This window comes from Balaenoptera borealis (genome assembly GCF_965194805.1).
Source record: "Balaenoptera borealis genome assembly, chromosome: 6".
Lineage (NCBI taxonomy): Eukaryota > Metazoa > Chordata > Mammalia > Artiodactyla > Balaenopteridae > Balaenoptera > Balaenoptera borealis.
Window position 1 is genome coordinate 24,020,782 of NC_138863.1, and position 23,134 is coordinate 24,043,915.

The 23,134-nt window shown below is 35.5% G+C and overlaps 1 protein-coding gene across 1 annotated transcript in view; it reads left to right on the forward strand.

The window, feature by feature from the left end:
* Nucleotides 1-1,406: 1,406 nt before the first annotated feature.
* Nucleotides 1,407-23,134, forward strand: part of ERBB4 (erb-b2 receptor tyrosine kinase 4) — a 1,231,960-nt gene continuing 1,210,232 nt past the window's right edge. The window contains exon 1 of the mRNA XM_082396354.1: nucleotides 1,407-11,201. The gene's annotated coding sequence lies outside the window, so the exon portion shown is untranslated. The remainder of the gene's footprint in view (nucleotides 11,202-23,134) is intronic.

Here is a 23,134-nt window from a genome sequence, read left to right on the forward strand (position 1 = left end):
CTACTTCTATCAGAATCTGTGGGAAACTCTCCAACACCTGTTTAGATCAGCTGTTGAGATCTTTTAGATAGAAGGAGATAGTGGGAGGGTTTTTTGTTTTTTGGGGTTTTTTTGGTGGAAAGTCTAGCCATGCCCACAATTGAAACATAACAGGAAACACCTCTTATTCTTAAAGGAAAGCAGGACCCAACCAGACTGTTCTCCTCTGTGATTATGGGGTTAGCAGGAATTACAGTGTTTTTTTGAAGCTGTTGATACATACAGAGAGCGGACAGGGCATTAACCCGTCAGTGCATCAAGGTGACTCACGTTGCTCAGAAAGATGGCTTCCCAAAGTACTTGTTGAGTCTGTTGTATACAAAGGCCCCAAAGGAAAAGCCAGCTTTCCAAGTATATCTTCAGGTGACTCTGTGGTATTGTAAGGCAGCTATAAATTTTCTAGGATTGGCTTAAGTCAGTGGTTCTAAACATTAGTTGTGTGATAAAATCACCTGGGGAATATTAAAAAAATCCTAACGTGCAGCCCTAACTCAGTGAATGAAATCAGAATTTCTTGGGAGTGGAACCCAAACATCAGTAGTTTCTAGATTTCCTCAGGTGATTCTAATGTTCAGCCTACATTGATATCACAGCTTTAAGTGTAAGAGTAGAAGATTGAGTGGAAGATTTATATGCTTTCTTTTAGTATATTTACCTCTGCATATATCACAGTCATACTAGTAGTCTTTTCTCCTCCATAACCTAATAATAGTGATCAAGTGTGGTTTAAAACCAGGGATTGACCCTAAACAATGCTTCTATAGATTGACTTCTCCCTGTGGTGAAAACTGCCAGTTGTCAGCCAGTATACTTTACTTCTTTAGCTGTAATATTCCATATTTTTCTTCAGCGCACTCATAGACTCAGCTAAATACAAAACTTTCAGTCTCTCTTGCAGCCAGGAGTAGCCTTGTGACACAGTTCTGACCAATGAGATATAAGTAGAAAATTTGTGACTGGGCCTTCTTGGAAGGATTTTCCCTTTGCTGATAAAAAAGGGTAGGTTGAACCACCAAGACTCCTTTGCTCTTACCTCTTCTTCTTGTCTGGAATTAAGATGTGATGTCCAGAGGTACAGCAGCCATCTTTAAACCACAGTAACAAAGCCACTTTTTAAGGATTGTAAAAAATTTAAAGAGCCGAGATTCCTGATGCCATCATTTAGCTGCTACGCTAGCCCTAGATACCTAGGTTTGACCCTCAGATGGTGAGATAAATAACACCCTCCTTTTTCTATAGTCCCTATACTTACTATTTTTGGTATTTACAAGTAAACACATTCCTATTTGATACTCTTTTTATAGTTTTCTTTCAATGTTATGAATTTTTCAATTTGATTAAATAATGATTTTTAAATTGTCAAAAGTAAACTATGTCCTGTCAGTATAGACCTGGGCCAGTGAGAATGGTCTGCAGGGCTAGCTAGTGTCCCTGAGGACACTCATTTGAGAAACTCAACAATAACCAAGTGTACATACAGAGCAGAGGAGGTTCAATGAACTATAATGGATTGTTATAGTATCTCCATTGACTGAGAGCCTCTAAAGTCATAAACTCTATTACAACCACCCAAAGAGGGTTTCTAAACTGTTCATCTCTCCTAAAATTCTAACACAAGTAGACATCTTAAGTCAGTGACCATACTACTACCCTGGAGGCCTATCAGAATGAAGCCCCTCTGTGCTTTAGAATTTGATTTGTTCACTATGGTCAAACAGAATAAACTGAACTCTTTTTGTATAATTCCAAGGATGTACCTTTAAATCTTTTCCAGAGATCTCAGCGTACATATTAAAATTAGTTGTAGCTGAAAACTACTTGCTACCCAGCTCCCCTTTCCAAATTAAACATTTATTCTCAGCTGGCTGCATGGGTTTCCTTATTATATTTGATTTTGTTTAAATATCTACAAAGACAGGCATTTTTGGAATTCTTCTTTAACATCAGTGGATTGAGTGGTTGCTGTATTGTTTCCTTTGTAATTCTTTTTTTTATGGTATTTAATAATGAAGTGTTTTACTTCATATTTCCTGCGTATCAGATCTCTATACCTCCCTTCCCTCAAGTTGCAATTTTTTAAAAAAAAATTCAGGGCAAAGGCTGATTCTGTGATTACAGATATCCTGGAAAGAAAAAAGAAAGGAAATTAAAAAAAGGGATGATCAAAATTGATATAGAATAATAAGATGATTTCTTCCTGGAACAAGATTTTTATTAAAAAATTGAAAATATCTTGCTGTCATACACTATCAGTCCTGATAGTTAATTTCTGGCTGGAAGAATTTTGGTTCTCATTGTGGTGCTTCCACATTGTTTCACATTGTTTTGTGTCATCTGATTACCTTATCAGTGAAAACTACCATTTAGGTAACTCAGGGAAACTGAACAAGATGAGTGATGGGAAGATTCACAAAGGCCTACTGTCTTTTATTATTTTCTTTCTTCTTTCTTCCCCTCGTTACCCCAGGTCTCTTCAGGTTCAACTTTTATGATGAATTAGACACTCTGAAGCCAGAGTTTACATCTCCTTAATCAGGAAAAAGTCATGAAAGTTCTTGTTTGTTGACAAAATTTAAACCATGTGTAATTTGTTGAACTGTATGAACTCCAGCTACCATTTAGTGATGCTCATTGTGTGTCAGACACTGTGCTTAGCACGTTACCTATACTGTCTCTCATAATTTTATATACACCTTTGTGAGGTCAATACTGTTCTCTCCATCAGTAAAGATAAGACACTGGTGCTTAAGAATGTTATGTAACTCGATCAAAATCAAACAGCTGGCAGTGGATAGACTGCCTAAGATTTGGATCCAGGTTACCTTAACCTAATTCCTTTGCTTAAAATAATTAAATACTTAACTCCTTTTACTCCGTTTGTAGAATTAGAATCTTCAAATGGGAAGGAACCTTAAAGACTTTCTTATTTAACCTAATGTGTAACTTCTCTGCATATCTCTTAGCTCTTCTTGAACCCACTAAATGATGGGAACCTCATTCCATCCTGAGGCAGCTTCTTCCATTTTCAGAAAGTTCTACAGAGAATTACAATTATTTAAAACTTGCCTCTCTCTGTACTGCTGTGGATAGGGCCCTGGTTCTCCTATCCACACGTGTCGTACGTAATCGTTTAATCCCTTGTAGAGAGGTAGTGTGGTGTAGTAGCTAAGCCTCATCTGTAGAATGAGGATGACAGTCATAATAGTGCATGTGACCTTAAAATGCTGGTGTGGGTTAAATGAAGTAATACATGTAAAATGCCTGGTAATTAGTAACTTATAAAAAGTGTTGAGTTTATTCCATCAAAGCCCAAGCATTCCTTTAAGGCCTTGGGGATTTCCCTCACCACCTCTTTCTGAAACCATAAAAATCAAATTTCAGCAAAGTGATAATTGGTTCTAAATATCGAGCCGATTTTAAGCCAGGTCTCCACCTCTGTCTTAACTTTAAACTTTGACCTCATCTGAGCTCCAACATTTGTGTTCAATTTATTCTTATTTATAGTCCGTTCTGATTAATGCCTTGTTTGGATGGACACCAGCACTGGTCCAAGCTTTGACAAGTTTTGATTTGTCTCCATCAGCTCTAAGTGCTGCAGTCTTAAAACAAGTGTTTCCAGAATCTGAGGGCCCTAATAGTGTACTCGGACCTCACTTCCCTGGGGTACCTGCTGTGGGGCCGGAGAGGCTGGACACCTTTCAGATGATGGCCTCACAAATGTTTGAAGATAGTTATTATATCCCCTCTTTAGACTAAATGGCACTGGTCCCATCAATCAGTTCTTACATGACATAGTCCATCAACCATGTGTATTTTGTCAATGTCTGCCAAAATTTTGTAGTCCAGAACTAGGCAAAATATTCCAAGTGTGGTCTGATCTTGGTGAAGTACTGCTCTTACCAACTATGTTTAAGCAACCTAATCTTTTGAATGAAAGTGAAAGAAAGGTTGGACTATTCACAATCTTTTTTCAGTAGAACTTTAAAATAGTGTGATGTGTGAGTGTGTGTTTGCGTGGATATTTATGTGTGTGTGTGTTTGTGTTTGCACCCAAGCAGAATGTAAAATAGAGTGGTTAATTCTTTCAGGTAATTCATTTTTCTCCTGTTTTAGAACTTCAGAAAAAAAGTTATTTTGATTCAGTAACACTTAACTATTCTTTGATGTTGTTTGAAGAAACCATGGTTGAAGGGATTTTTTAGTGTTATTTTGTTTTGTCTGTTCTTATTTATAGATGTGCCTTTACTTGAACAAAAACGCCACAAGATAAGACTAAGAGGAAGCGGTTCGGTTTTAAAATTTATCTTTCCATTTAAATGAAACTTTAAACTAGAAGTGTGGATTAAGAAGTCATTAAACAAGTTAACTAAATTGAGGGAAGTAAATATAAGTTTACTATCATGAAGATCAATTCAACTAATTCATTTTCAGTGTCACCTCAGTTCCTGATCATTTTCTCATGCTCTCCATCTGGTGTGTATGTGTGAGGAATTTTAGACCTTAACACAACTGTTGTCACTTAGTCTCTTAGGATTCCTTTTCCCAAATGCTAGTATTAAAGAATGCAGCCTCTCTGTTTTTCTTCTCTTGGCTGCTTCTAAAAACAATGCATTGGTTAAATTTTTTGGCAGTGCAAGGAGCCAACACAAGTTAGCTTATGCAGAAAAAATAGGGGGACAGACTTGGGGGAGAGGAGAGGTCACAGAAAGGATAGGAACCAGGGCATCTCCTAGAATCTCAGCAGTAGAAAATTGTAGCTTTTCCTCTAGAGTTAAGTTTCCCAACCATTTATTGAACCAGTTCATGGTAAAATAAATCTCAGAAACTCTAGAATTAAAAAAAAAATTAAATTCTTTTTGCACTTTATATGATAAACAAATGGTTTAAGTAAGAAGTATTTTATTTTGAGGTCAGTGTATTAGTTGTGGTAGTCTCAGTGACTATGAAGAAATCTTTAAAATTCAGTAAGTGTATTTCTCTCGTATGTGATAGTCTGAGCCAAGCGTTCTAATAAGCAGCCATGCTCTGCTCCACAGTCATTCTATTTTTACTACTCCACCCCCTAACGCTTTATTATTTTCTACAAGTTACAACATCAAAAATAGACAAAAATAGCATTTGTGATTGATATTTTAAAATCTGCAATTTTGTTTTAGAATATAAATAGATATTTAATTTTTTTTTTGAGATTTGATTTTAAATAATAAAATAATGGTTTTTAAATGTGGATAGCTGTTCTTCCCAATGAATAAAAACTATACATAATCATTCTTATATTATCTCATTACATTAAGTTTCTAGAGTTCTAGAAACATTTGCATATGCTAGCTAAGAGTCTGAATCAGATAAATGTAACATAATTGAGTTGTCCACTTATGTGGTTCCCACTTCCTTACCCCTCCTTCACTATTCAGCCTCTATCATTCATAAACCTTGCTCTCACAGAGGTTATCAAGGATTTCAGTGTTGCAAAAATCTAATGGACGTTAAATTTTTCATATAAGTAAATGTCTTAGCAGAGTTGACTACTCCATCCTTTTTAAAGCACTGTCTGTCTTGGCATCCTTGATGTTGCTCTATCCAGGATGTTGCCTCCCTACTTGGGTACTCCTCATCAGTCTTCTTTATAAACTCCTCTTTCTTTGCCCATCCTCTAAATATTGGACTTTTTCAAGGCTCAATCTAGAGTCCTCTGCTTTTCTCATTGTGTGTGCTCACTGGCTTTAAATGCCATAATTATATCTGTGACTCCCAAAACTCATACCTTGGATTCTGATCTCTTTTCTTAGCTCCAGATATATTTCTAATGGTCCACTCTGAATTCTCACAGGCATATCAAACTCATTGTCTGTCAAAAAACAACTTCTCCCGTTTTTTTCATTTTAGTAAACAACACCTGCATTGATTTAGTTGTACAGAACAAGAATTTCATACATTCATTCAACAAATAATTTTTAAGAATTTTGTGCCAGGTATTATTCTAGGTGTTGGACATTCAACAAAAGATAAACTTTACCTCTTCATTTTTCTTATCCTCCATTTGCAAAATCCATCATTAAATCCTGTCCAGTCCACTGCCCAAACTTTCTCAAATATATCCAGTTGTCTGTATCCCCACTGACCCCACCATAGTCCGAGTCACTCTGTAGACTTGCCTATTGCACTTACCAAAGTAAATTCTTCCCTGGAATACAGCAATAGCCTCCTATGTGTTATTCCTCCTTCTATCCTTGCCACCCCATTAGCCAGTTCTACATAGAAGTTATAATAATCACTGACAATGCAAATCACGTCATTCCACTGCTTAATGGTTCCAAGTACACTTAGAATAAAAGTTCGTTTACTTACTAGGGACAATAAAGATCTTCTACTGCCTAACTCTCTAAGTGCAAGTTTCATCTGGATACCACACTCTAGCCCCAGTGGTATTGTTTTGTTACCCAATTGTGCCAATCTCTTTTCCATTTCCTTTTTCCAGAATCTCCAAACTTCCATCATTCTCATCTCATCTTAAATATTTATCTTTTTCAGAGATATCTTATTTGCAATTTATTTTTTATTTATTTTATTTTATTATTTTATTTAATTAATTTATTTAAACATCTTTATTGGAGTATAATTGCTTTACAATGGTGTGTTAGTTTCTGCTTTATAACAAAGTGAATCAGCTATACATAGAGGAAATCAAAAAATACCTAGAAACAAATGACAATGAAAACACTACGACCCAAAACCTATGGGATGCAGCAAAAGCAGTTCTAAGAGGGAATTTTATAGCAATACAATCCTACCTCAAGAAACAAGAAACATCTCAAATAAACAACCTAACCTTACACCTAAAGCAATTAGAGAAAGAAGAACAAAAAATCCCCCAAAGTTAGCAGAAGGAAAGAAATCATAAAGATCAGATCAGAAATAAATGAAAAAGAAATGAAGGAAACAATAGCAAAGATCAATAAAACTAAAATCTGGTTACTTGAGAAGATAAACAAAATTGATAAACCATTAGCCAGACTCATCAAGGGACAACTTATTTGACTTCCAATTTAGGTTATGTTCTTATTGTACCTTATTCATTTTCTTCATAGTGCTCATAAGAGTTTATAATTATATATTTATTCCTTTTTTTTTTTCCTCACCAACTAAACTATAAAATCCATGAGAGTAAGAATCTTATCTGTTTTGTTCATTTTAGGCCCGACATTTACCATAATACCTGATATATAGAAGTCATTCACTCTGTTTTTGTTGATAAATGAATGAATTATCTTAAGTAGATGTGCAAAAATACCAAATTTTCTACAACCTTCAAAAAAGAGGTTGTGTTTCAACATTCATGTTTCCTGTTTTTAATACGCAATCCATCATGAATATGTTAATTAATATATGGCTAAGGATAAAAATAATTTAAAAAGTGTAAAATGGTCAGCGTGACCATGACAAGGAACTGATGAACTGACCATGTGAAGATCCATGGACATGGTATCAGACCTCCACATAAGCCACACAAGCTCACTTGACAATTCTTGAACTTTTTTTCAGTTACTATAGCAGGTATATGGGTCCTAACTCCCTTTCCTTTTTCCATCCATAGAAGTTTTTAAGTTGATTTGCTTGCATTTTTCAGTTATATAATTATGTGTTCTGGAATAATTTTGCTTTCTTTCCAATTTTTATAATTCTCCATTACCGCACCCATAATTTCTGATTCATGAGAGTATTGACTTTCTTGAACAACTGAACTTGAAGTCTTTAGAGATTCTATGGTTAAACCAATTCCTTTAGAACATACTTCAGAACCAATTTTTCAACTACTTAATTAGAATTTTTAACATAAAATCACATTGACCAAGTTTCCACTCTTTCTTTAGTATATGTTGACACTAGTACAGTATAAAACTAGTAGGAAAGCACAATTTATGTTTAGAAATTATGGTTTATGTAGATTCAATTTTTGATTTTCAGATGGTCCATCTGAGTTTCATTGGCATTTTATATTTATACTTTGCTTACGAACACAAAGATAGTTTCCTGGTGGAAGGGAGAGAAGTGGCAAAGAAAACTAATTTGTGAATCTTCGGGTAAAATTTTTTTCCATTCTGGAAAAAGAAAAAAAATAAAGTGAATGGGAGCAAACGTACAGTAACTGACTGTATGTCTTTAAATTAGAGGTTAAGAAAATCTCTCTTGGATAATGAGAACAGGAATGGAAGTATTTAAGGAAGACTGTCAATTTTTAAGAATGCTCTCTCTCTCTCTCTCTCTCTCTCTCTGTCTCTCTCACACACACAAACACACACACACACACCACACTTTGTGCTCAGGTGTCATGTTTCTTGATGTAGGTGTGGCTGAAGTGATAAGTCAACAGCTCTGGCTTCCATTACTGCTTAACTAAATGGGCAATCTTTTCAGGTCTCAATCCGCTATTAGCAGGACTTTTCTTTTCATGAAGGAAACATGTGCTTGAAATGATTAACCCTGTGTTTAAGTACTGTTTGCCACTGTGATCTAAGTGCCATTGTAGTTTCCTAGCTGTTCACAGTTCTGTCATTTTAGATCTGGCCTTACACTTACTTCCACGTACCTGGCACTTCTGTAAAACCGTGAACATAGTCTTCATATTTACCTTTTTATTAAACTATAAAAACATAAGGGTAGTGATTATGTTAGTCTCATTTTTTTTGTATCCTCTACAAAGGCTTCACATGATGTCTTATATGCAGTACAAGCACAATAACATTTTTTATTTGGATTTTTATGTATGTGTCTTGTCTCTGGAACTTCATGGCAGCAAGGGCAGTGACTTATGTCTGTTAGAAATTTATCTAATTGGATTGTTCATTTTTTTGATATTGAGCTCCATGAGCTATTTGTATATTTTGGAGGTTAATCCTTTGTCCACTGTTTCATTTGCAAATATTTTCTCCCATTCTGAGGGTTGTCTTTTCGTCTTGTTTATGGTTTCCTTTGCTGTGCAAAAGCTTTTAAGTTTCATTAGGTCCCATTTGTTTATTTTTGTTTTTATTTTCATTACTCTAGGAGGTGGGTCAAAAAATATCTTGCTGTGGTTTATGTCAAAGAGTGTTTTTCCCATGTTTTCCTCTAAGAGTTTCATAGTGTCTGGTCTTACATTTAGGTCTTTAATCCATTTGTAGTTTATTTTTGTATATGGTGTTAGGTAGTGTTCTAATTTCATTCTTTTACATGTAGCTGTCCAGTTTTCCCAGCACCACTTATTGAAGAGGCTGTCTTTTCTCCATTGTATGTTCTTGCCTCCTTTGTTGTAAATTATGTGACCATAGGTGCGTGGGTCTATCTCTGGGCTTTCTATCTTGTACCATAGATCTATATTTCTGTTTTTGTGCCAGTACCATACTGTCTTGATTACTGTAGCTTTGTAGTATAGTTTGAAGTTGGGGAGCCTGATTCCTCCAGCTCCATTTTTCTTTTTCAAGATTGCCTTGGCTATTCAGGGTCTTTTGTGTTTCCATACGAATTGTAAAATTTTTTGTTCTAATTCTGTGAAGAATGACATTGGTAGTTTGATAGAGATTGCATTGAATCTGTAGATTGCTTTGGGTAGTATAGTCATTTTCACAACATTGATTCTTCCAATCCAAGAACATGGTATATTTCTCCATCTGTTTATGTCATCTTTGATTTCTTTCACCAGTGTTTTATAGTTTTCTGAGTACAGATCTTTCGCCTCCTTAGGTCGGTTTATTCCTAGGTATTTTATTCTTTTTGTTGCGATGGTGAATGGGATTGTTTCCTTAATTTCTCTTTCTGATTTTTCGTTGTTACTGTATAGGAATGCCGGAGATTTCTGTGCATTAATGTTGTATCCTGCAGCCTTACCAAATTCATTGATTAGCTCTAGTAGTTTTCTGGTGGCATCTTTAGGATTTTCTATATATAGTATCATGTCATCTGCAAACAGTGACAGTTTTACTTCTTTTCCGATTTGGATTCCTTTTATTTCTTTTTCTTCTCTGATTGCCATCGCTAGGACTTCAGAAGCTATGTTGAATAAGAGTGTCAAAAGTGGACATCCTTGTCTTGTTCCTGATCTTAGTGTAAATGCTTTCAGTTTTTCACCATTGAATATGATGTTTGCTGTGGGTTTGTCATATATGGCCTTTATTATGTTTAGGTAGGTTCCCTCTGTGCCCATTTTCTGGAGAGTTTTTATCTTAAATGGTGTTGGATTTTGTCAGAAGCTTTTTCTGCATCTATTCAGATGATCATATGGTTTTTATTCCTTAATATGTTTATGTGGTTTATCACATTGATTGATTTGCATATATTGAAGAATCCTTGAATTGGGCGGAAGACCTAAATAGACATTTCACCAAAGAAGACATACAGATGGCCAAGAGGCACATGAAAAGATGCTCAACATCACTAATTATTAGAGAAATGAAAACAAAAACTACAATAAGGTATCACCTCACACTGGTCAGAATGGCCATCATCAAAAAATCTAGAAACAATAAATGCTGGAAAGGGTGTGGTGAAAAGGGAACCCTCCTGCTCTGTTGGTGGGAATGTAAATTCATACAACCACTATGGAAAACAGTATGGAGGTTCCTTAAAAATTAAAAATATAACTACCATATGACCCAGCAGTCCCACTACTACACATATACCCTGAGAAAACCGTAATTCAAAAAGAGACATGTACCACAGTGTTCATTGCAGCACTATTTACAATAGCCAGGACTTGGAAGCAACCTAAATGTCCATTGACAGATGAATGGATAAAGAAGATGTGACACATATATACATGGAATTTTACTCAGCCATAAAAAGAAACAAAATTGAGTTATTTGTATTGAGGTGGATGGACCTAAAGTCTGTCATACAGAGTGAAGTAAGTCAGAAAGAGAAAAACAAATACCGTATGCTAACATATATATATGGAATCTAAAAAAAAAATGGTACTGATGAACCTAGTGGCAGGTCAGGAGTAAAGATGTAGACACAGAGAATGGACTTGAGGACACGGTGCGGGGAGGGGGAAGCAGGGGCGAAGTGAGAGTAGCAGCGACATATATACACTACTGAATGTGAAATAGTTAGCTAGTGGGAAGCAGCCGCATAGCACAGGGAGATCAGCTCGGTGCTTTGTGACGACCTAGAGGGGTGGGATAGGGAGGGTGGGAGGGAGGCTTAAGAGGGAGGGATATGGGGATATATGTATGCATATGGCTGATTCACTTTGTTGTACAACACTAACACAGTATTGTGAAGCAATTATACTCCAATTAAGATCTATAAAAAATTAAAAAATAAATTAAAAAAATTAAAAAGTAAATTAAAAAAAATAAAAAAGGATGTGCTCTGAGCTCAAAAAACAAAAGAAATTTATCTTAAGTTCCCGTTCACCTTTACAAAGTGGTTCCTTTAAGACAAGGAGGGCTTCCATTGTGTATAGTTATTCCCCACTAAAAATACTGTAGTGAATGTTTCTTAACCTCAGGCCTTGCTGCAGAAACTTACTTCCTCTATTAACTGTTGCCCTGGATCTGACCCACTGCAGAAGCCCTCATTCCTTGGCCAGCTGTGCTCTCCTATTTTGCACTTTACCGCCACAGTCCACTTGACCGGGTATTTATCTTTCTCAGCCCAGGTTAGTTTGACTTGTCATCCCTGAGCTGGAACACTCTGGCACCATTTCCATGGCTTTCTCAGTCTTCACTCCTAGTCAGGGCTTTCCAGGCTGAGAGCTAATTTAGTCTGACTCAGCCCCTGAGTCAACTGCCCCATATATGCTGGCTGCTAGGGCGTCAATATCCTTGCCTGACTGCTTGGTAAAAGGTATTCTCGGTGCTCCCGTTTTCCTTCCAGCCTCACATCACCTTTTGTGATACATTCTAACAATTTTTATATCAATGCTCTATGTGTAGGAGGCATCCAATACATTTTAGAGACAAAGAACAAATGTTTATAGTAATAGTGTAGACGGTGTTAGGGAAACACCCCCCCTTAGTTTTCACCACCGAACTGCTTATGATTTCAGTCATTCACCTGTTCTTGAAACCCCTGCATGTTTATGAGATACTTAATCCAGGTTATTTTAGACAGAAGTTTTCTCCTTCCAAACTAACTTACTTGGGTGGAGTTCAAAGTTCAGTGCTAACTTAAACATTAGCTTAATCCTCTAGTAAATAAAATTTCCAGAGGAGTATTTATTTCATATAAGTAATATTTCCTTAACTTGGTATTCTTCTTGATTATCATTTTCTTGGGCATATATTTTCCATTAGCTAATCTTTTGCTTTTTTAATGTTCACCATATCGACTGAGATGCCACTGAGTTTGAGATATTATTTCCTTTAGTTTGGTATTTATGGCACTGTAGTAGGTATTTGTTACACGGTTTTCTGTTGCTTCAGTTTTCTTTACCTAAAGCTCATTTTCTGTGTTTACCTAAGGGCAGTCGTTCTTCATATGTGCAAGAGAAGTTGTTCATGTGGAGGGAGACGACACCTAATTTGATTTTGAAGATCCCTTAGGAAGTATGTCCATTGATTTACTGGGAACCTAATAAACCAATTAATGCTAATCATACATTGCAGTTATAAAGATGTTTCTTAAAGTTTTTCATTTTAAGGAATTTATAACCTAGGGGCAATGACTTATTTAGAGATCTATAATAGGGACTTCCCTGGTGGCACCCTGGTTAAGAATCCGCCTGCCAATGCAGGGGACATGGGTTCGAGCCCTGGTCCGGGAAGATCCCACATGCAGTGGAGCAACAAAGTCCATGAGCCACAGCTACTGAGTCTGCACTCTATAGCCCGTGAGCCACAACTACTGAGGCCCGTGCGCTCTAGGGCCTGCATGCCACAACTACTGAGCCTGCGTGCTGCACCTACTGAAACCTGCCACGTGCCTAGAGCCTGTGCTCCGCAACAAGAGAAACCACTGCAATGAGAAGCCGTGCACCACAATGAAGACCCGCAGCCAAAAATAAATAAAATTATATAAAAAAGATATCTGTAATATATACCATATTAAATTTCTCAATTTTTTCCAATTTTTTTTTTTTTCTGTTCTTGTCCCTTGGAGACAATGCAGTCCTTTAAAAAACATCTTCCTTGACAGTTCTTTGAGGAATATTATATGGAAGTTAATTTGCATCAATGAAAGGCTCTAAGTTGAATTACTATTAATGATTTTACCTGCATTTAATTTTTAATTTCCTGTAATAGACTTCACTGTTTTCCAGAATTATCAGTCATTAGTATATTCTAAAATTTATAGTAGGATACATAATCCCTGTATGTTTTCTCGTATGTGTCACTCTGGGAGGGAAAATTTGGGATTTAAAAACCAGCTCTTTTGACTCAAAATCAGCTCATTCCACTTAATCATGAATACTTTGCAATGCCATATTATGCCCTAAAGTAATGTTCCTTAATAATTTTTAGTAATACTTCCTTTCTTAATGCTATGCCAGTTGTGGGCTTTTCTCCCATAAAGATGTACATGTGAACATACACTTAAAACTTTGCATACAATTTTAGGCACATTTTTGGACACTCTGAAGCCCATCCATGAACTGTCCCAGGAGCTCTGCTCTGAATTCATGTAATTAGGATCTTGAGAGCAAAAGGTTGAGTGTGACATTAGAAAACTCACTGAGTATTACTTGAATCACAATTCTTCCATATCAGTGCCAAAGAAATGATGCTAAAGGATTGGAGATGGTATTAATTTGAGATTTATAAAACAGGGAAAAAGAAAGGAAATAGTCAAAAGCCACCCTTGATTTATTTGTAAAGAAATGTGATATGGGATACGTTCTAGAGATGATAAAGAACAGAGAATAAAAAGATTGTTTTTAAGAAGAAAGATTTACAATGCAGTTTTTACTCTGTCAGCAATTCAGTATCCAATGTAGATATTAGTAATAGAAGATTGAGTAAAGTGAAAAGAGAAATTTTTTAGATCACAAAAAAGGGCATGTAAAGCCTTCTGAATCAATGAATCATTGAAACCTTTTAGAAGAGAGAGACACAATTAGCAGAACAATAAAATTTCACTCTTATCAAAGCTTCCTTTTGTTTAACATTTAATGTTCATTATGTATTATGATTTGAAGGATCACTGGATTTATTTAAGAAATAGGTACCACTGATTCAGAACTTACTCCACTACTATCTCTATAGATAGTAAGAACCCACAGATTTCATCATTACACACCCAAATTTCAAGTATTAATCAGGCAAAACAATTCACAAGTTACGAGTAGCTTTTAAAAGATCACAATAAGTCATAACTTCTACTGCTTTATATATTCCTTATCAACCATATCATTTTTTGACTATGTAGAATGGTAAAAATCCTCATGTTCTAAGCTGCTATCAGATTTGATTACTTTTAGTTTGGAAGTTTGAAGTGAATCTGAAGTGTGAAAATTTACAGAAATTTGTCACATGTTCCTGATTTTAACCAAAGTATATGCAGATCTTCCATATAGAAATGACACTTAAACCGAGTTTTATAGGTTGTCATGACAACATGAGTAGTGTTCCATGAGGAAGGTTTTGAGCTTTATCATGTTTGCAGTTGTCCTAGCAACATGACAATCTGACTTCATGAATGAAGTGTCATTTTGCCAGTTAAACTGGTTTTAAAATAATTGGACTTCTACTGGAATCTGTATCTATATATATCGTAGAAAATTGAACACTGTTTCAAAAATAGACACAAAAGAAATAATATTAGAGACTGAGAAGGGGGACAAATATCAATACATATCAGAGTAGGAAAGAGATATGTGAGGATGAGGTCGGGACATGGAAGACATGGAAGAAGGGAAGAGTAAAAGGGAAAAAAGCCAATAAAATAAGGAAAAGGAGGATGACTAATAAATCAACGAATTTCACAGTATCATTACTGGGTGGGGAAGGTTGAACATGGAAACAGCAGAGAAAGTTACCATGGAAACATTAGGGCACTTTGAACAAACAGGAGTGCCTTATTGTTTTGTAACTAAGTTGTTCTTATTGTTGTTCTTATCAGGAATATCAGTTGGAGTACCAGTCTGAATCACACTAGAAGCGTTTACAGTATCTGACAAAGGAGTTTTGAAGGAAAGAGCTTCAAGCTAAATGGATTTGGTACAACAGAGAACAGTTCTTTATACAATATCACTTTCATACGTGGACAACTACAAATGAATCTCACATCAATCAGAGCAGCTGTGAATATAAACTTTACTGTAATTGTTAATAGTTACGGCTTCCAAACTATTTAGATATACAAGTTGAACCATGAATTGAGTGATTTTACGTTTGTCAAGGGTTAATTTTGCATTACTGAAGAAGTAGAAGTTTGAGAAAATGAAAATGAAAGTAACATACTGTAGATTTCTGGGGTGTGTGTGTGTGTAAAACTCTTTCTGTTGTCTTCATTTGTCTTTATGTATACCATGCCATACTTTTAAATCAGAACTTCTTAACACTGGTTCCATGGTTCTGAGGCTTTTGGGGTTCTCTGAAACCAAATGCCAAATTTTTGTGAATGTATATGAATGCGTTTTCAAAGGATATGACCCCAAATTTTAATCAGAGGAATAATGACCTTCAAAATGTTAAGAATCACCAACTAATGAAAAATGGTGATTTGGTAGATAAAATCATGAAGAAAAGAAAAAAGAGATAAATGGCCAAGAATGTTCACTGTGTGAAAGGCAAGCATGGGAAAGGACTTTTGACTCTGGATAATACCAGGTTCCCTGAAGTTATTGGTGTGATGTGAGTCATCCTTGAAACTGCCAGGAACAGAGACTAATAGAGAAGGCTCATAGCAGTTATTTAAGAAATAAGTCACTAAAGCATAGAATAAAAGTATCACCAGTGATCATCAATGAACAAAACTAAGATTCCTGCTTTCCTGGAATTTACATTCTAGCAGGAAGGAAAAGAACTACAAATAAAAGCACAAGATGTGGTGAATTTTAACTATATATAAATTTTCAGGGTTTTCTCAGTTCCTGCCACAGAGTAGATACTTAACTATTATAGAAAAAAGGAAGGAAGGGAGGGAGGAAGGGAGGGAGGAAGGAAGGGATGAAGGAGGGAGAGGGGAAGGAGCAAATAGAGCTTAGGTAATTAAAGTGTTCTTGTTTTGCACATTCTAATATACGTCATACATTCTTGTAGTGCATATCTGTGGGATACCTTTTTACAGATGTAATATTTCAATAGAACTGAGTAGAAAGCTAATCTTACAGACTAACATAGATTTTGTAGATCTGGTCACATTATATCAAATACGTTTTCAACAGGAAGTTGAGCATGATAATTTTCCAAAATGAAAACTAAAGTAAACTGCAGGCAGCATAGAATTAAAGAAACCCTCAAATCCGCTGTTTAACTACTTCTTTTTATGGAGGAGAATACTGAGTCCCAAATATCTGAAATATTTTCCCAAAATCATAGAGCCAGCTAGCAGCAGAACTGAAATGAGAAACCGAATCTTCTAACTCCGAGCTTAATTTCATTCATGCTACAATCTTCTAGGGAGTATAACTGGTAGTCAGGAGATGCCAGTTTTATTGACTTCAAATAAGACAAAAGCCTCATCAGTTCATTTATTTTGTTCAATATTTAGCGGGATGTAGAAGTTTGTATTTGAGTTATGTGTTTGAATTATGAAAATGACCATTTCCCCAAAACTCCTAGCAAATTATTTCCATGCTGACTGGAAACATGTTGAGAGGTTAGAACACTTTTAGTATTTTCTATAACATATTTTTAAAAATTGGGGAATCAAACATCCTACAAAGGGCTGCCCTGAAATGCACAATGTAATTGCAAAACTCTCATCTTTATGTTTTTAGGATTCAAATGATCAGCATAACACAGTTGTAAGATCATAGATTTCTTCTGTGAAATTCTGATGCCTTAGTATTGAGTAACTGTGTATTGGTAAAAATTTTGCAACAGTTGTGTAGTTATAATACAATATATGTACGTAAAATATAACCAAAGTTTAAAATTTATTTGATTCAAAAACTCGGGCAAAGCATAAGACTTATGTTTGGCTCTCAGACCTTTTAACTAATAGTTGTATGATCTTGAGCAAGTTCTGTGATATTTCTGGGTCTCATTTTCTTCCTCTATAAAATACAGGGAACAGTGCCTATTTTTCAGTGCTGTTTTATAGATTAAAAGAGATAAGGTAATTTAGTGTAAGCATACAATACATGCTCAATAAAATTTCTCTTCCTTTCTGAATAAGAAAAACAAGTTTCTAGATTAGAATGCATTATCAATTTTCAAAATAAACTCAATAATTACGCAAATTCTAAATCTGAAGCAGTTTACTAAAGCCACTTAAATAAGAGTACATGTAAAACAACCTCTACCAAGGAGTAATTGTCAGAGAAGCCAATATAAACATATTTTGTTTTGTTATCACATTAAAGTTAAAATGTACTTCCTTTGTGATCTGTGGATGTACCAGTTGAAATGTACTTGTTTATCTTCTTAGAGGATACATAATGTGATTATAAGCACAAACTTTAGGTTCAAGCTCTGATTCATCCCTTTACTTAGCTTGGGCACATAACTTAGTCCCATCTGTGCCCCAGTTTCTTCATCCATAAAATGGAGATAATAGGAGTCTTTACTTCATAGGGTTTTGTGGGGATTAGGAGAGTTTATGTATCTATAGTGCTTAAAGCAATACCTATTACTTGGTAATTAAATATCATATATATTAACAATTACTATTATTTATATTTACTAGTGACTATGTAAATATTGGTTTCAAATAGTTACCACCTTTAAATTAAAGGAAGGTCTATTTTAACTTTCTCACATTTGTCTGATCATGTACATTTTATTTAGTGACAAACCTAAACTTATATTTAGCAGAATTTTGGCATCTAGATGAATTACACTAAAAAAGGTAGTAATAGAGGGGTTTACTTATTTATGTAGGTACCTGAAATACATTATCTTGATTTACTAAACAAATGAGAATTCTGCTCAAAATCTAATCATACAGTTAGGCATTGGGAAAATTCTGCTGGAAAATAATCTTTCAGACAAAGATTATTCTTTTCATGTGATAGCGCAGAAAGTTGGGTCTTGAACAGGTTCCAACTTACTTTCTGGGGAAAGTTTTGAGCCTGTTTTGTAGGGGCTTCTTAAAGTACCCATTAATTTAGAAAACACTGATTTTTTTCTGATGGTTAATTTTTAAAAATTTTAAATTTTATATTGGAGTATAGTTGATTAACAGTGAAGTGTTAGTTACAGGTGTACAGCAAAGTGATTCAATTATACCCATACAAGTATTTATTCTTTTTCAAATTCTTTTTCCATTTAGGTTATTACAGAATATTGAGCTGAGTTCCCTGGGCTATACAGTAAGTCCTTGCTGGTTATCTATTTTCATTATAGTAGTGTATATATGTTAATACCAAACTCCCAACATTGATTTTTTGCCTTTGCTTCCAGAATATGAGCTCTATGAGGGAACTTTACTTCGTTCCCTGCTGTATCCTCAGCACCTGGAGCAGTGCCTAGAACTTAGTACACACTCAGTAACTGTTTGATCAATGAATAAATGGATAAGATCTAAATGTCAGTATTAGGTGTTGGGAATACAACAATCAGACACTCTTAAGGTGTAAGCAAAAATTATTCACACCAAGATTACCATCTACTTTCTTATTGTCTAAAGTAAGTAGGTCTTCTTTCAGTATTAAAAAAAAAAAAAAACCCATAAAACAAAATATTTGCCTTATAGCTCCATGACAGTCTAAGATAGGTATTGTCTGCCATCCAGCACCTCCTTAATCTGTCTAGATTTGTCAATATTAGAGAGATGTCCAGTGTTCCCATTAGGATTTTCCCCTTTCTACTTAACCAAACCATCCAAAAGCTGCATTTCCAGACAATATTATCATGGCCAGCTCTGAACCTGTCTGGTTGAACCTCTGGTTAACAAAGTCTCACTGAAGGGATAGTTGGAATTTGCACACAGTCATATGTGGGAATAGGGTGTCTCTTTTCCTATCACTTGCATCCATGGATGTCAGGGAATCAGAGCTTAGTTGATTTCAGGTATAGTGGCATGTAATACAGGCTAGGACGAATCATTACCATCTGCTTTATTGTCTAGTATGTTTCAGGAATGTTACATGCACAAATATTACTCAATCCTTACAACACCTTTTTCTGATATGTATTCTCATCTTCATTTTACAAATGAAAGAAAAACAGAAACAGAAACAAAGCTTCAGAGGAAAAGTAAGTTACCCCTGGTGACACAGAAACTAAGAGACAGACAAGGAATTCAAACACAGGCCTGCTGTCGCTAAAGTCTGTGTACACTATGCTTTTGTAGGATACCTGTGAAAGCTCTGTGATTTCATCCAGTTATTGAGCTCGTTGGTGTATTTCTCTCTCAAAATCCTGTCATCTCATTCCACTACGCTTTATACCCACCCATGCCTTGTCTAAGACCATGCCTGTGTAGACAGCAAAATCTCAGGCTGGAGCTGAGCTGTTTTCCATGGTAACCGGCTGTATGTGAGACTGGGTTCAGTTCAGATGTCAAATCACACCAGAAACACCCTGGAGGGACTTGGGAATTATTCATAATTACCACCAATTGAAAGTGATGAGAAAATTGGTGCTATTTCCCTATCAATCTCTAGAAGGATATTTAAAAAAATTCTTACTGTGAAAATTTGTCCCACAAGCTTCAACATTAATTCTTAATCTTTGTTTTGCAACACTCCAGTATGCCTCCAATTATTTCAAGGATTGCAATAAAGTTCTTAATTTCCAAACAAAATTAAATGTGATTAAAGTTTGTTTTAACTTTTTCTTGTGGAAAATTTCAAACATATTCAGTAGTAAGAAAAGAGCAACGAACCTCTATGGACCCATTGATCCAGGTTCAACAGTTATCAATAAATATCAAATCTTATTTCATTTATATCCTCCCACTCCTGCTCCATACCCACCACAGGAGTATTTTGTAGCAAATTCCAGATATTGTGTCAGATCATCCTGCTCTTTTTTAAACTTTATTTTATATTAGAATGTCATAGAAACAGTTAGACAAAAAAAAAAAAAAAAAAAGAGGAAGGGAACACAGGAATAATATGAAACAAAGCCCAGCAAAATGCAGTGAAAAGTCCTCAGTTTTGTTTTACTCAAAGAAGACAAAAACCATGTCTCTTTTATTCATTTTGTACAGAAATCAATATTTAATATCTCTTTACAATGATTATGTTGACGATGACTTCCCTAAAATGTGTGGCAAATAATTCCTGAGTGGGCATCAGACACTGAAGGAGATAGACTAGGTTGTAGCAGTCCCCAGATGGTAAGAAATTGGGAATCATTGATGATGTTGTGGTATCAAGCACTATTTTGTTTTTTTCATTACTGACCAAATACAGGGGGCGTTTCCTTGCAGTGCACCGTGGGAGGTGTTCTTGGCAGAAGAACTCTTTTGTATGCTGTATATTATATTCCAGATAATCTATGTAGTAGCCAAATAACTCCCACATTGAAACCACTTTATTGAGATTGATAAAGCGGGTATTTTAGATTCATATGCTTTTGTGTTTCTCATCAATAGCTACTGACAATAGAGCTGCAACTTTATTATGCCTTTAAGTGTCAAGCTATTGAAATAAAGATTCTTTTCAACATGCATTTCAATGGTAATAAAAATGCCTTATTTACTTTACAGTTCTTTTTATTTTGTAGAATATGCCTAATTATTTTTAAAAATGTTTTTGTTCTTAAGCATATTGATGGCATTGAAAACACATATAAATTGGTTAGTAATTTAGCATAACAAAAGGTCAAATAATAGAGGGAAATGTTCAATATCATCATTTTTTTTTAATAAATTCATTTCAATTCCAATATAAAATATCAGTGTAAAATCTGGGCAAATTTATGCCTCATTAACATCCAGAATTAATTCTAATGTTATGATCTAATGTGAAGCAACAGCTGTCAGTTCTTAAAAATGCAATAAGGAAATTAGGCTGTACATCAGTTAACACACATAGAAAAAATGTTTTTACATTTTATAAGATTTTGAAATGCCTCAAACTCAAATCATAGTAGTTATAATAGCTTTGGTTGAAAAGTAGTATAGTTGGTGTTCTATTAAATATTTTGACTTTATAATTTAAAGAAAATGGGTGGCTCTAGATACTAACATACTCTAAAAATGTTTGTGTTCATCTTGTAGCATTTTTATTATAAAAGAATACTTTTATAAATCAAATATACACAGTTAAATTGTGTAAAGGTAAATTGAGTAAGGACATACGGTAGTCTAGTGGATTCTGACTTTTAGCTCTCATAAGAATCCCCTGGAGGGCTTTTAAAAACACAGATTGCTGGACCCCACCCCACAGTTTCAGATTCAGAAGATCTAGGGAAGACCTCAGTATTTTCATTTCTAACCAGTTTCCAGGTGATGTTGATGTGCTGGTCCAGGGTTCTCACTTTGAGAACCACTGCAGTAGCCTAATATGTTCTAAGAATGCAAGATTTAAAATTGTAATAATTATGAAAATGTCTTTTTTAAATTGGGTAGTGCATGGGAAAGATATCAAGAAGGTAGGTCTTGCCACTAATTCTACTTCTTTCCCTAATCACTTCACTCCCTCTCTAGGACTTCTATTTCTCATCAACTATTACACATGTTTTCTCTTCTCAAACTTTGAAAACCTCACCTCTTCTTCTAACCCTTAGATGATGACAGTGCTTTAAATTTACCTGAATTCATTAATGAAATCAGAAGAGAACATTATCCTTCTGCTACGACACTTACCTCATACATTTTAACTTTCATCGTCGTGCAATGGATGCACTCCCCTGTTCCAATCTATAGCCATCCCCTCCACTTATGTACTTCATCTCATTCCTACCTTCTTAAGAATTTGCTCCCACAATGATTCCTTTCCCTCTCCTGGTTTTCTTCTTATCTCATTTGCATCACCTTCATAGTTGGCTTTGCTGGATTCCTCAATGTTTATCTACCTTAAAGATAAGACTAGTTCCTAGATCCTTATAAAGTATGTGTCAAAAGAGGTCACCTGGGGAAAGAAACAGAGAAGCATTTATCCATTGGATCCCATCCCCATTGGTCAAGGGCTGCCCCGTAAATCGTCAGCTCCTCTACATTCCAAGATGCATGAGTAAGAAGTGGGTTCCCTCAGGTGTCCCACAACGTGGTATCAAAGAAGCCCCTGGCTGGATGAAAGCTAAAGACCCCCCCCCCCATCTAAGCCTGATGTAAGATGTGGTCAGGTTGCCCCTCTGTTACACACCTGGTTTCTGTGGTAGTGGCTGAAATAAGACATGAAGCTAAGAAGATTTGCTTTGATGCACGAGGGGAGTCCATTCCATGATTCCTACATCATACATACTTGCTGACTTTAATAAGAAAGGAAATTCTTCAGAATTGAGCTGGAGGCCGAGGCAGGGGCTTGATGGTAACTGATATAGACCAACAGCCTAGTTTATGCCGTGCCTTGATAAACTGTAAAAGCCCATTGTTCTCTTCAGGAATCTCTAGGTAACATCAGGCTTATTGTCACCCCTGTGTAGCTATGAGTTAATTATTAGTCTTTGTTGTACAAGCAAGACAGCTGTAATAGTTCACTTCTGTACAACCTGGAAATTAAATTTATTAAAGACCATTCACATGGTCACGCAAGCCTTTTGAGGTTGTTAGGGGAATTGAGGGAATCTTCACAACTGTATTTTCATTCCTTTCTTCAGGTTCTCATTTAGTCAACATCCCCTAAGACTTGGAGTTCAGAGACTATGACCATCTCTCTCCTCTACCCGGAACCATTCGTAGTGCTCACATAATGAACCAACAGGAGAAGCATAATACCCTGATGTGCCATCCCATGTAATTATTCTATAGAACTACTTAATACATTGCTTAGGTAAGTGTAATGCTGGACTTCACTAACAGCCAAGGGAATGCAAAGTAAAACAACAATGAGATACCCTTTCATATCCAACAGAATGGAAAATTTAATAATAATAACCATATTAGTGAAGATGGGGGGAAA